Source organism: Hyperolius riggenbachi, chromosome 7, assembly GCF_040937935.1.
Source record: "Hyperolius riggenbachi isolate aHypRig1 chromosome 7, aHypRig1.pri, whole genome shotgun sequence".
In the NCBI taxonomy this organism is placed as follows: Eukaryota; Metazoa; Chordata; class Amphibia; order Anura; family Hyperoliidae; genus Hyperolius; species Hyperolius riggenbachi.
Genome location: NC_090652.1, coordinates 174,102,596 through 174,115,019, shown reverse-complemented (window position 1 = coordinate 174,115,019; position 12,424 = coordinate 174,102,596). Strand labels below are relative to the sequence as shown.

Below are 12,424 nucleotides of genomic sequence, written 5' to 3'. Positions count from 1 at the left end.
ATATAGCACTGACATCTCCTGCAGCACATTACAGAGTACATAGTCATGTCACTGACTGTCCTCTGAGGAGCTCACACTCTAATCCTACCATAGTCCTAGTGTAATGTCCTACTATATTATTATTATGTATTTATATAGCACTGACATCTCCTGCAGCACATTACAGAGTACATAGCCATGTCACTGACTGTCCTCAGAAGAGCTCACAATCTAACCCTACCATAGTCATAGTCTAATGTCCTGCCATAGTATTATGTATTTATATAGCACTGACATCTTCTGCAGCACATTACAGAGTACATAGTCATGTCACGGACTGTCCTCAGAGGAGCTCATAATCTAATCCTACCATAGTCCTAGTGTAAAGTCCTACCATATTATTATTGTGTGTTTATATAGCACTGACATCTCCTGCAGCACATTACAGAGTACAGAGTGTCATGTCACTGACTGTCCTCAGGGGATCTCACAATCTTATCCTACCATAGCCATAGTCTGATGTCCTACCATATTATTATTATACTGTATATTTATATACCAGTGACATATTCTGCAGCACTTTACAGAGTACATAGTCATGTCACTGACTGTCCTCAGAGGAGCTCACACTCTAATCCTACCATAGCCACAGTCTAATGTCCTACTATATTATTATTATGTATTTATATAGCACTGACATCTTCTGCAGCCCATTACACAGTACATAGTCATGTCACTGACTGTCCTCAGAGGAGCTCACAATCTAATCCCACCATAGTTAAAGTCTAATATTTTCAATATAGGATTGTTTTGGGGGAAACCAGTTGACTTATTAGTGTGTTTTAGGGATGTTGGGGAATATGAAGTGCCTAAATTAATTCCTGGGGAAGATAGTAACTCCATGCAGATTTTGCCCTAACCAATGTTCAAACCTAGGACTCAGCCTGCGGGGTCTGTGGCATGCAGAGCAGGGTGGCAACTGAATTACGATTATTTTCCAGTGAAACGCAGCCGCATCACAATTATTTCATAGGGAGGCACCACATGGGGGAGCGTGTCAGGGCACCATGGGGGGGGGGGGGGGTGGGGGGCACCACAGGTTTTCTCGCCTGGAGTGCCAAGATGGCTAGAAGCGCCCCTGGCCTTCTCCATACTTTTTTTTCTTGCCATCATGCTGGTAGAGGTTGATCTTGGTTTCATCTGTTCAAAGAATGTTTTTCTAAAAATGTGCTGGCTTTTTTTAGATGTTCTTTAGCAAAGTCCAAGCTAGTATCTCTATTCATGGAGCTTATGAGTGCAGTGCACCCTCTGTATTTACTTTGGTGCAGTCTTGTCTTTATGTTAGACTTGGATATCAATACACTTACCTCCTGGAGAGTGTTGTTCACTTGGTTGGCTGTTGTGAAGGGGTTTCTCTCCACCATGGAAAGGATTCTGCGATCATCCACCACCGTTGACCTCTATGGGGGTCCATGTCCTTTTGCATTGCTAAATTTACCAGTGCACGCTTTTTTTCTCAAGATGTACTAAACTGTACATTTTGCCAGTCATAATATTGTAGCAATTTTTGGATTTTTTTTTCCTGGTTTCCCAACTTAAAGAGAACCAGAGCTTGTGAAAAGAAAAAGTTTTATACATACCTGGGGCTTCCTCACGCGCCATAAGCTCTGATCGCTTCCACACCGCCGTCCTCTGCTTTCTGCATCTTTGGGAACTGGGTCCCGTCATTTCTGTCAGTCGAGGCCAGTATGACGTAAGAGAAGTGCACTGTTTGCGTATCTCTCCAGCAGCCGCATGAGAGATACGTAGAGGGTGCACTTCTCTTGCGTAGAGTGGCCCTGACTGGCTGAAGTGACAGAACCCAATACTGAAGCTGCAGACAGCAGAGGACATCGGGGTGGGAGCAATCCTAGCTCATGGGGCTTAAGGAAGCCCCAGATATGAATAACACTTTTTCTTTTAGGGAGCTCTGGTACACTTGAAAGGGCAACCGAGATGACCTGTGACATGATGAGATAGACATGTGTATGTACAGTGCCAAGCACACAAATAACTAAGCTGTGTGCCTTTTTTTTCTCTGGCTGAATGAGTTATGTGATGACTACTGAAAATTATTATAATTCTGTCTTGTAATTTGGCTGTTTATTGTATTTTGCTGTTTTTAATAGTGTGTGTACCATAGTGCTGACCAGGACTGGTAGAGACTGGTCATTATCTATGATTCATTGTCTTCTGATTATCTCCTGCTGTGTAGTACAACACCTGAGAGACAGCTAGTCTACAGAGGAAACGATGGGTCCGCCGGACCCTCCCGCTGGGCGGTCTTTAGCCAACAGTATGTTCGTGTTTAAGCGGATCGCTCAGAAACAGCCTTATCAGTCCGCCCAGACAGCGCGTACACAAGCGCATAATGTCACTAAAGACAGCCCAGCAGGAGGGTCCGGCGGACCCGTCGTTTCCTTTTGTAGTGCGTGTGTGTACGCACCTATAGGGCAAGTAGAGAGAGCAGTTTTGTTGAGCTTTGGAGGTGAAAATGTGAACATTTGAACCTGTGTCTCCCTGGCTGTGGATGGACTCTGCTATTGGAGACAAATGTGGATTTGTATTCCTTGTTGCTGTTTTAGCTGTGGATTGCAGCTTATGGCTTTGCTACCTGGACTGTTCAGATGTTCTGGAAGAATTGGAATAAAACGGTTTAATTAATCTCTTGCAGTTGCCTAACCAGTATCACACAACTATATTGTCACAAGTAAAACATCAGTTATGCAAGTGACAGCTTCTATCCGGGTCGGGACCGGGTCAGACTATAGCATAACCCTTACTGATAAGTAATTACAGCCATAAAACACTTTCCTGGCAGAAAAGGGCTTCTCAGAGCAGGAAAGAGATAAAAAGGATCAATAATTCATAGATACTTCAGTGCATGTGTCTTTGAGAATAGACAATGAAAAATAAGTAAAAACTAGATTTGAATATAAAATTAAACTGGAATATCTAAAAAAAAAAAGTAATTTTTAGGAGGCGGAAGATATATACAATTGTTTTTCTCATCTGTTTATTTTCACCTTGCATGTCCTTTAACCACCCTGGCGTTCTATTGAGATCGCCAGGGCGGCTGCGGGAGGGTTTTTTTTAAATAAAAAAAAAAACTATTTCATGCAGCCAACTTTCAGTTGATGATGAAAGCCCACTAGAGGGCGCTCCGAATGCGTTCTTCTGATCGCCTCCGGCAATCAGAAGTAACAAGGAAGGCTGCAATGAGCAGCCTTCCTTGTTTGGCTTTCCTCATCGCCATGGCGACGAGCGGAGTGACGTCATGGACGTCAGCCGACGTCCTGACGTCAGCCGCCTCCGATCCAGCCCTTAGCGCTGGCCGGAACTATTTGTTCCGGCTGCGCAGGGCTCGGGCGGCTGGGGGGACCCTCTTTCGCTGCTGCACGCGGCGGATCGCCGCAGAGCGGCGGCGATCAGGCAGCACACGCGGCTGACAAAGTGCCGGCTGCGTGTGCTGCTTTTTATTTTATCAAAATCGGCCCAGCAGGGCCTGAGCGGCACCCTCTGGCGGTAATGGACGAGCTGAGCTCGTCCATACCGCTAAGGGTGGTTAAAGGACAACTGAAGTGAGAGGGAAATGGAGGCTGCCATATTTATTTCCATCTAAGCAATACCAGTTGCATGGCTCTCCTGCTGATCATCCTCTGCCTCTAAAGGTGGCCATACACTGACAGGAATCTATCTGATGTGTGCCACACATTAGGGAACAGATTTCCAATATATTTCAGAATGAAATCTATTGGAAATCCTATTTAAAATCGATCTAATTGCATTACTGTACTATTAGATCCAATGCAACTCTATGGTCCATCAATTTGCTGCCAGCAGCAAATCGACTTAGATTTTCCATCCCATCAGATCAAATCGATCGAAATCTGATGCAAATCAATCGATCAGCCGATTCTATAGAATCGATCGATCACTGAAATCTACCAGTGTATGGGCCCCTTAATACTTTTAGCCATAGCGCCCCGAACTAGCATGCAGCAGATCAGGTGTTTCTGACATTATTGTCCGATCTGACAAGACTAGCTGCATGCTTGTTTCTGGTGTTATTCAGACACTATTGCATTGAAATAGACCAGCAGGGCTGCCAGGCAACTGGTATTGTTTAAAAGGAAATAAATATGGCAGTCCTCTCACTAAGGATGGCTTCTGTCACCTGCATGGAGAGCGCCTTTGACCGCATGTTATCTGTTTACAGCAAAATCTTTCACATGCAAGTACCACACCTCAAATCAATTCCAGACATTTTATCTGCTTACTTGATAGACATAACAATGGACTTGCGCTAACCTGCCCATGAAATAGCATTTGAGTCAATTGTCCAATTACTTTTGAGCTTCTGAAATAGATTGTGTTAAAGAATGTTTTAGTATGCAATCGTTTTGTTCACCCCACTGAATTAAAACTTAGACTGCACTTAAACTGCATCTGAGTTGTTTCATTTAAAGCGGACCTAAACCCAGGACTTACTCTCTGCTGTAAGGCCTCTTTCACACCAAGACGTTGCGTTTTAGGGGACATTAAGGTCGCATAACGTGCCCCTAACGCAACGCATGGTGGTGTTGAAGTTCGACGTTTGAGCCACGTTATGAGGCTCTTGGTGCTATCCTGGGAAGTCCGGATCTTTTCAATGATTCGAATCGGATCATTGAAAAGATCCGGATCTTTGAACCGAATCTTTGAACAATTTTACTAGGGAAGCAGGACGCAGGGGTGCAGGAGAATGAAGGCACATTGAGGGTGCTAATGGGGAAGGGAGAGATGCAGCAGGAAGATTGTGCTTGTGCACAGAAGCTGCAGTTCCTGTTTCTTCCAGACATCCACTGTGAACCTAATCCTTCATTGTGATGATCCGGATGATTCACTCACAAAAAAGATCCGCATCAAAGATCCGAATTGTTCATGATCTGGACAACACTACAGTGCAGTGAATATTAATTAGCCATGTGGCTAGGAACAATAGCGGACTCTCCCCTTACTGAGCATGTGCAAACAGTCTAACGCAGCTAAAACCACATGTAACGCACAGCATGCTGCACTTTCGTTGAACGTCCAGTGTTACACTGTAACGCAACGTGGGCACTGTGAACAGCCCATTGATTTTTCATTACTGTGAGTTGGGCTGCGTTACAGGCTGCTCTAACTGTGCGCCTGTAACGTCCCACTGTGAAAGCAGCCTAAAAGAGCAGCAACATCCTCATAACCTTAATGGAAAAACATTTCTGTTACAGAACTGTTCAGAGAGGCTGCAGAACTGTCCTTTCCTGGTTTGCTGTAAGCACATACAGGGTTAACTTTCCAGTGCTTACATATACCCTGGCACAGATCAGAGAGAGGTGTCAGCGCAAATTACAGTGAATACTTACCAAAAGGGATGCTCAAATCCGAATTCGGATGAAACCTGGATAGTTGCTATCCGGATTTCTCCCAATAAACCTTTTCGGGGGGGTGTCAAGCTTACCTGTTTGACGTCTTCTTCGTCCGTCCCTCGGCACCGCTCACGATGCGGTCCACGCGGCGGTCACATGACTACAAACACTTCCTCCTTCCGGGTTGAAGGAGGAAGTGTTTGTAGTCACGTGATGCGACAGGTAAGCTTGACCCCCCGCCCACCCTGCACAGGTTTACTGGGAGAAATCTGGATAGCAAATATCTGGGTTTCACACGAATTCGGATTTGAGCATCCCTACTTACCAGTAGTTAAAGAGAACCCGAGGTGGGTTTGAAGAATATTATCTGCATACAGAGGCTGGATCTGCCTATACAGCCCAGCCTCTGTTGCTATCCCAAACCCCCCTAAGGACCTCCTGCACTCTGCAATCCCTCATAAATCACAGCCATGCTGCTGACAAACAGCTTGTCAGAGCTGGCTGTGTTTATCTCTATAGTGTCAGTCTGCTGCTCTCCCCGCCTCCTGCAGAACTCCAGTCCCCGCCTGCATCCCTTCCCTCCCTGCTGATTGGAGGGAAGGGACGGGGGCAGGGACCGGAGCTATGCAGGAGGCGGGGGAGCAGCTGAGACTGACACTACAGATGTAAACAGAGCCTCACAGCACGACTGTGATTTATCAGGGATTGCACAGTGCTGGGGGACCTTAGTGGGGTTTGGGATAGCAACAGAGGCTGGGCTGTATAGGCAGATCCAGCCTCTGTATGCAGATAACATTCTTTAAACACACCTCGGGTTCTCTTTAAGGGAGAATTAAGCCCCATACACACGCTCAACAGTGGGTCTTTTATGCAGCACAATTGCTGAACAACTTTTGTTGTGAAACAAGTTGAAACAGCTAAAAAAAAAAAATTTTGCTGTTCAAAAAGCTGATAAGACTGATAGGAAGTCAATTCAAAGCCCCATACACACACTCAACAGCGGTCTTTTATGCTTTCACAACTTTTGTTGTTGTGAAACAAGTTGAAACACCTAAAAAAAAGTATTTTGCTATTGTTCAAAAAGCTGATAAGACTGATAAGAAGTCAATCCAACAAAAGTTGTGAAAGCATAAAAGACTGCTGCTGAGCGTGTGTATGGGGCTCAATAGTTGGATTCACGTCTTATCAGCTTTTTGAACAATAGCAAAATACTTTTTTTTTTTTTTTTTTTTTTAGCTGTTTCAACTTGTTTCACAACAAAACTTGTTCAACAATTGTGCTGCATAAAAGACAGCTGTTGAGCATGTGTATGGGGCTTTATGCTGGGTACACACTGAGATTTTCTGGCAGATTTACTGTCAGATTGATTATTTCCACAGCAATCATCAAAGGTCCGCACCATCCAATATTCAAGTTTCAAGTTTCTTTATTTATAGCTCTTGTAAAAAGACATGATTAAAAACAAATCTGCATGATGATGACGCACAGGCGTTTCGATACTTCTTTCTCAAATCATTGCAGCATCTGACAGATGGTCAGATGCTGCAATGATTTGAGAAAGAAGTATCGAAACGCCTGTGCGTCATCATCATGCAGATTTGTTTTTAATCATGTCTTTTTACAAGAGCTATAAATAAAGAAACTTGAAACTTGAATATTGGATGGTGCGGACCTTTGATGATTGCTGTGGATTCCCTGTGACTCCAGGGGTGGTCTCTGCACGCCAAACCCATTGGTGCAACAACGCTGGTTTAGATTGATTATTTCCAACATATCTGATCTGATTTCTGATCGATTTCCGTTTTCTGTTAACTACAATAGGATATTGATCAGAAAATGCTCGGAAATCAGATCGGACATGTTGGAAATGATCAATCTGACAGTAAATCTACCAGAAAATTTCATAGTGTGTACCTAGCATAAGACAATTTGTTATCCTACTAATATTATAAATGGGAAAGTTCGGATGTTTAGATGTTTGCAGGGGCGTATCTGGGTAATATAGCACCTATGCCAAACACTGAAATTGCGCCCCATATACATTTGCACACCATATCCAATTGTGCCCCATATGCATACTGAAGGTGTCCCTCCAGTATTGATATCCAGAGCTGTCCAACCCAGTATTGGTAGCTCCGGTATTGGTGCCCCCAGTATACGTAGGGAGAATTAGCCCTCCAGTATTGTTAATTAGAGGTAGCCCCCAGTGTAGGTCACCAGAGTTAGCCACCCAGTATATGTAGCTTGGAAGCCAGAGGTGGCCCCCTAGGGTAGATAGCCAGAAGTAGCCCTTCCTATATAGGTAGTAAATCAGTTTAGGTTTCCCTCCCAACATAAGTAATTATATAAGTCCTTCCCGTATAAGTCGCCCCCCCCCCCAGTATAGAATGCTAGAATTAGCCCCCCCCCCCCCCAGTATAGAATGCTAGAATTAGCCCCCCCCCCCAAGTATAAGGAACAAGTTGCATTTCTAAGTATGGCAGTAGAGCATGTGGGAGGAAGGAGCAGCCAAGGGCGCCCATAATGCTGTGGCACGAGCCATGCCTGGACCCCTGTAGATACGCCTCTGGATGTTTGTTTGTTACTCAATCACGCAAAAACGGCTGAACAGATTTGAATGAAATTTGGCACACACATAGTACATAGCCTGGAATAACATATAGGATACTTTTTATTCCCATAACCAAAAAGTGGGCGGAGACAAATACAAATTCCACTGGAACACTTAAACAGCAGCCATTCTTACACTGTTAGTGATAGGGTTCTCAAACTTTGCAGTTAGTCACTGGGTGACTGGGATTAATATTCATAACGTGGGTGGAGCCTACAATAGCCAATACAAATTCACCCATTGATTTTCAAGGGGAATATTTCATTGCTGCCATTCTTGCACTGTTAATGGCACAAGCCCCAAACCGGGTATAGTTGATCATTGGGTGTCTGGTTGTTCAAATTCAGAAAAGGGGTGGAGCCACAAACAGCCAGTCAGCTTTGTTTCATTTCAATGCAAATAATTGATGCCAAAGACCACAAAGCTCATAAACTTGGTCATTGAGTAATTAAGTAATTGTGTGTTAGGGTTAGAAAAAGTGGGCACAGCCAACACCAGCCAAATACATACCCAGGCAACACTGGGTCATCGGTGGGCGGAGACGGATACAAATTTCACTGGGAAAATGCAAACGGCAGCCATTCTTACACTGTTAATGGTAGGGTTCTCAAAACTTTGCACAGTTGGTCACTGGGTGACTGGGATTAGTATTCATAAAAGAGGGTGGAGCCTACAAAAGCAAATCCAAATTCATTTATTGCTTTTCAAGGGGAATATTTCAATTGCTGCCATTCTTGCACTGTTAAGGACACAAGCTTCAAACCTGGTACAGTTGGTCTTTGGGTGACCGGGGTTAAAATTCAGAAAAGAGGGTGGAGCCACAGACAATCAGATTTGTTTTATTTCAATGCAAATTATTGATGCCGGAACACTGCAAAGCTCACAAACTAGGTCATTGAGTAATTGTGGGTTAGGGTTAGAAAAGTGGGCGAAGCTAACACTAGCCAAATACATGCCTGGGCAACGCCGGGCCATCAGCTAGTCTCTAAATACAAACAGGCTGAAGTTTTTGTCTTTTACTTTTCTCCAATGTATAAGTTCGGATCCAAATTAGAAAAAAAGTTGTCACTGTACAAATATTTTTGGACCTAACTGTATCTGATTTGTACTTCTTTTAGCCTGTGGTAAAGTTTTTTCATTTCTTGTAGTCTTGTTTATTGACTGGAATTTGACACATCACCTTCTAAAATGTAGGCAGATGATGTATAATCCTAAACTGGGTACATACTTTAGATTACCATTGCTCTTCAGGGATTGGGCATTATGGTGACAGTTTGTGGCCAAGGCCTTGCTAACCTGTAGGCTAGTAGTTTGTTCTTTCACTATGTTGGTGTGGGGGGACGGAGGGATAATGTGCGGTGCAAGATTGAGTTGGCAGAGTGTCATGCTGCCCCTACGTTTTTGAACTCCTTACCTCAACAGATCAGGACAGCTCCATCCCCGACGTGTTTAAATCCAGACTGAAAACCCATGTGTTTAGTTTGGCATTTGCAGAAATATAACTTTTGTTGTGTGAATACTTCATCCTACTACCAATTACTGAATCTGAGAGAGTTCTATGGGAGAAAAGCGCTATAGAAATGTTATTGTATTGTATATATCAGTTGAAAAGGGCACATGAGCTGTCTGTGTAAAAAGGGTGCCGCCATAGACTTCAGTGTGATTTGCCACAAATTGGGCTACAAGGTGGTGTTTATTTTTTTTTTTGGGGGGGGGGGGGTTTATAAAAAGGCGTTCGATATAGGCAAGATTTTTTTACAGCTATATACTGTATTTTGCGGACTATAAGACGCTCCGGACCATATGGCGCACCTACGTTTAGAGGACAAAATCCGGGGGGAGGGGGGGGGGCTATATACTAAGCCTGGTGCATCAATGATGCAGGTGCGTCTTGTGGATCTTTCCCCAGCCCCCCCCCCCCCCCCATTATGTCCCCTTTGCACTTTATGTCCTCTTGTGTCCCCCTTGTATCTCTTGTGTTCCCCTTGTACCTTCTTGTCTCCCTGTGTCTCCCAACAGGAGAAAAGTGCTATACCAATGTTAACATTATTATTGTTAATATTGCAACAAGCTATACTAAAGTCCACATAGGCAAACTGTAAATAATAGTCACAGGTTGCTTGTTACACCTTTTTGCCCTTCTCTGCCTACTTGCATATAACAGTCAGCTTCACAGGGAGTAGTGACAGGAAAACTTTAACCCTGTGATGACTAGAGCCACTTTTCCTTCTCTATTCCATTTCACCCACAGCCAAAGACATCTGATTTACACAGCCAAAAAGATGTGACCTCAGAGGGACCACTCTGCAAATGTACCATTTTACTACCCATTAATGTAAACAAACTTATCTATTCCAAGAACAGACCACATCTATTAAACAGAGAGGGCCCTGAAGAATGATAGCAGAATGACAGAAAGTGGTTTAAACACACTTTAGCTGGCCATACACTAGGCCGATTCCTGCCAGATCGACAGCAGATTTGATCACTGGGATCGAATCTGCTGTCACATCATTCCCGCTACACGCCGAATTTCGATCCATTTCGTCCGATCCCGTCGATCGCTCCGTGTGGAAAATTACCGTCGATCGCCCGCGGGTAGGGAGCGCGTCTCTAGCGGCGTTCGAGTGCCCGACGACCGAAGCAATAGAGCGGCAATACATTACCTGCTCCGCCGGCGTGACTGCCCCCAGTCACCGCTGCTCCGTCTCCACTCTGGTCTGGTCTCCGGGTCCGGCATGCTTCACTTCCTCCTGCCCGGCAGGAAGTTTAAACGGTAGAGGGCGCTCTACTGTTTAAACTTCCTGCCGGGCAGGAAGAAGTAAAGCATGCCGGACCTGGAGACCAGAGCGGAGACGGAGCAGCGGTGACCTGGGGGCAGTCGTGCCGGCGGAGCAGGTAATGTATGCGGGGGGGGGGGGGGGAGCGGCGGCAGCAGCACCACCACCACCACAACAGATTGTGAACAGTTTCAGGCTGAAATCGGTTCACAATCTGTTTGCAGTAAAGGTAGCCATATGATCCATCTCTGATCAGATTCGATCAGAGAGGGATCTATCTGTTGGTCGAATCTGATGGCAAATCGACCAGTGTGTGGCTACCTTTTGCCCATGCTGACTGCTCAGAACAAGGCTGGTGAGCCATTTAAGATGCAATCCTGTCACCTCACTCATTACCTGAAAACAGTGATCTCTGCACGAGGATGCCAGAGAACAGACATCCAGTTCAGGAGCTTGCTCCTGGCTGCATGGTCACTCTAACACACTGGAATTCCTCCTGCTCTCTCATGGTGTGACCTCTCTCACACCCGGAGAGCCAGTGAGCCACCAGAGATCACATCAGTTCAGGAGCAAGCATGGCTGCGTGTTGACTTCAACATGCTGGAACTCCTGCTCTCTCACGGTGGTGACCCAGCACTCATGCAGAGAGGGTGACGATAGAAACTCAGAGAGGATTCCTGACAGAGGAGGAGCGTGCTGGCAGGGTGGTAAAGGCTTCCACCGCAATCACAGTTGCAGCTGCGACCATTAGCTTAAATGGGTCGGAGACCTAGCACTGACCTGAATATCGTACATTCAAACTATAAGACGCACACACTCCACTTTTGGGGGAAAAAAAGTGCATTTTATAGTCTGAAAAATACGGTAAATGCGACTACAAGGAGGATGTCTCAAGATCTGTTATATCAGCAGTTATATTTGATAAATTCGGTTTTCACAAATTCAGTTATATTTTCAGTATAACATAAAATGTGGCTACAATGAGGACGGCTAAAGATTGGTTAAATCAGAAGGTCACAAATTTGGGTTATATTTTTAGAATAATGTATGTTTTGAAATGTGGCTACAACGATAATAAGTTTGGTTATACCAGTTCAAAATAACGTATATACTGTAAGATTAGGCACTGGTGGGGTGGTTAGGCATCACAAGGGAGGGTCTTAGGGTTAGACACCACCAGGGGGTGTCTTGGGGTTTGGCATAGCCAGGGAGGATCTTGGGGTTAGTCACCACTGGAGGGGTTTCTTAGGATTAGGCACCCCCGGGGGTGGGGGTCTTAGTGTTATGCTTTACTGGGGGGAGGGGGGTGTCTTAGGGTTGGACACCACCAGGGAGAAGTTCGGTCATAGTAATCATTTTTCCTGGCTATATCACTTTTTTGGGGCTATATCTGGAGTCCTTTTTTAATCGAAATCACTTTTCTCTGCTATATCCACCACCCTTTTTATAGCCGAATTTATATTTCTCGACTATATCAGGTGCCATTTTCAGATGAATGCAGCAGAGTGAGGGAGAGAACAGTGTCTGGCTGCCCTCTGGCGAGAAGATTGCAATGTCTCGCTGCTGTACAAGCACTACATTTCTACCAGAGGTGGCCCTAAGGTGCTGCCTCACCGAGTTTAATC

At 44.9% G+C, this 12,424-nt stretch overlaps 1 protein-coding gene across 6 annotated transcripts in view; it reads left to right on the top strand.

The window, feature by feature from the left end:
* Positions 1 to 12,424, top strand: part of PMS1 (PMS1 homolog 1, mismatch repair system component) — a 653,312-nt gene that overhangs the window by 47,915 nt on the left and 592,973 nt on the right. The window contains exon 1 of one of the 6 annotated variants that reach the window (XM_068244908.1): positions 11,764 to 11,812. The exons of the other annotated variants lie outside the window; for them this stretch is intronic. The gene's annotated coding sequence lies outside the window, so the exon portion shown is untranslated. Of the gene's footprint in view, positions 1 to 11,763; positions 11,813 to 12,424 lie in introns of those variants that run through there. 6 annotated transcript variants of the gene reach the window in all.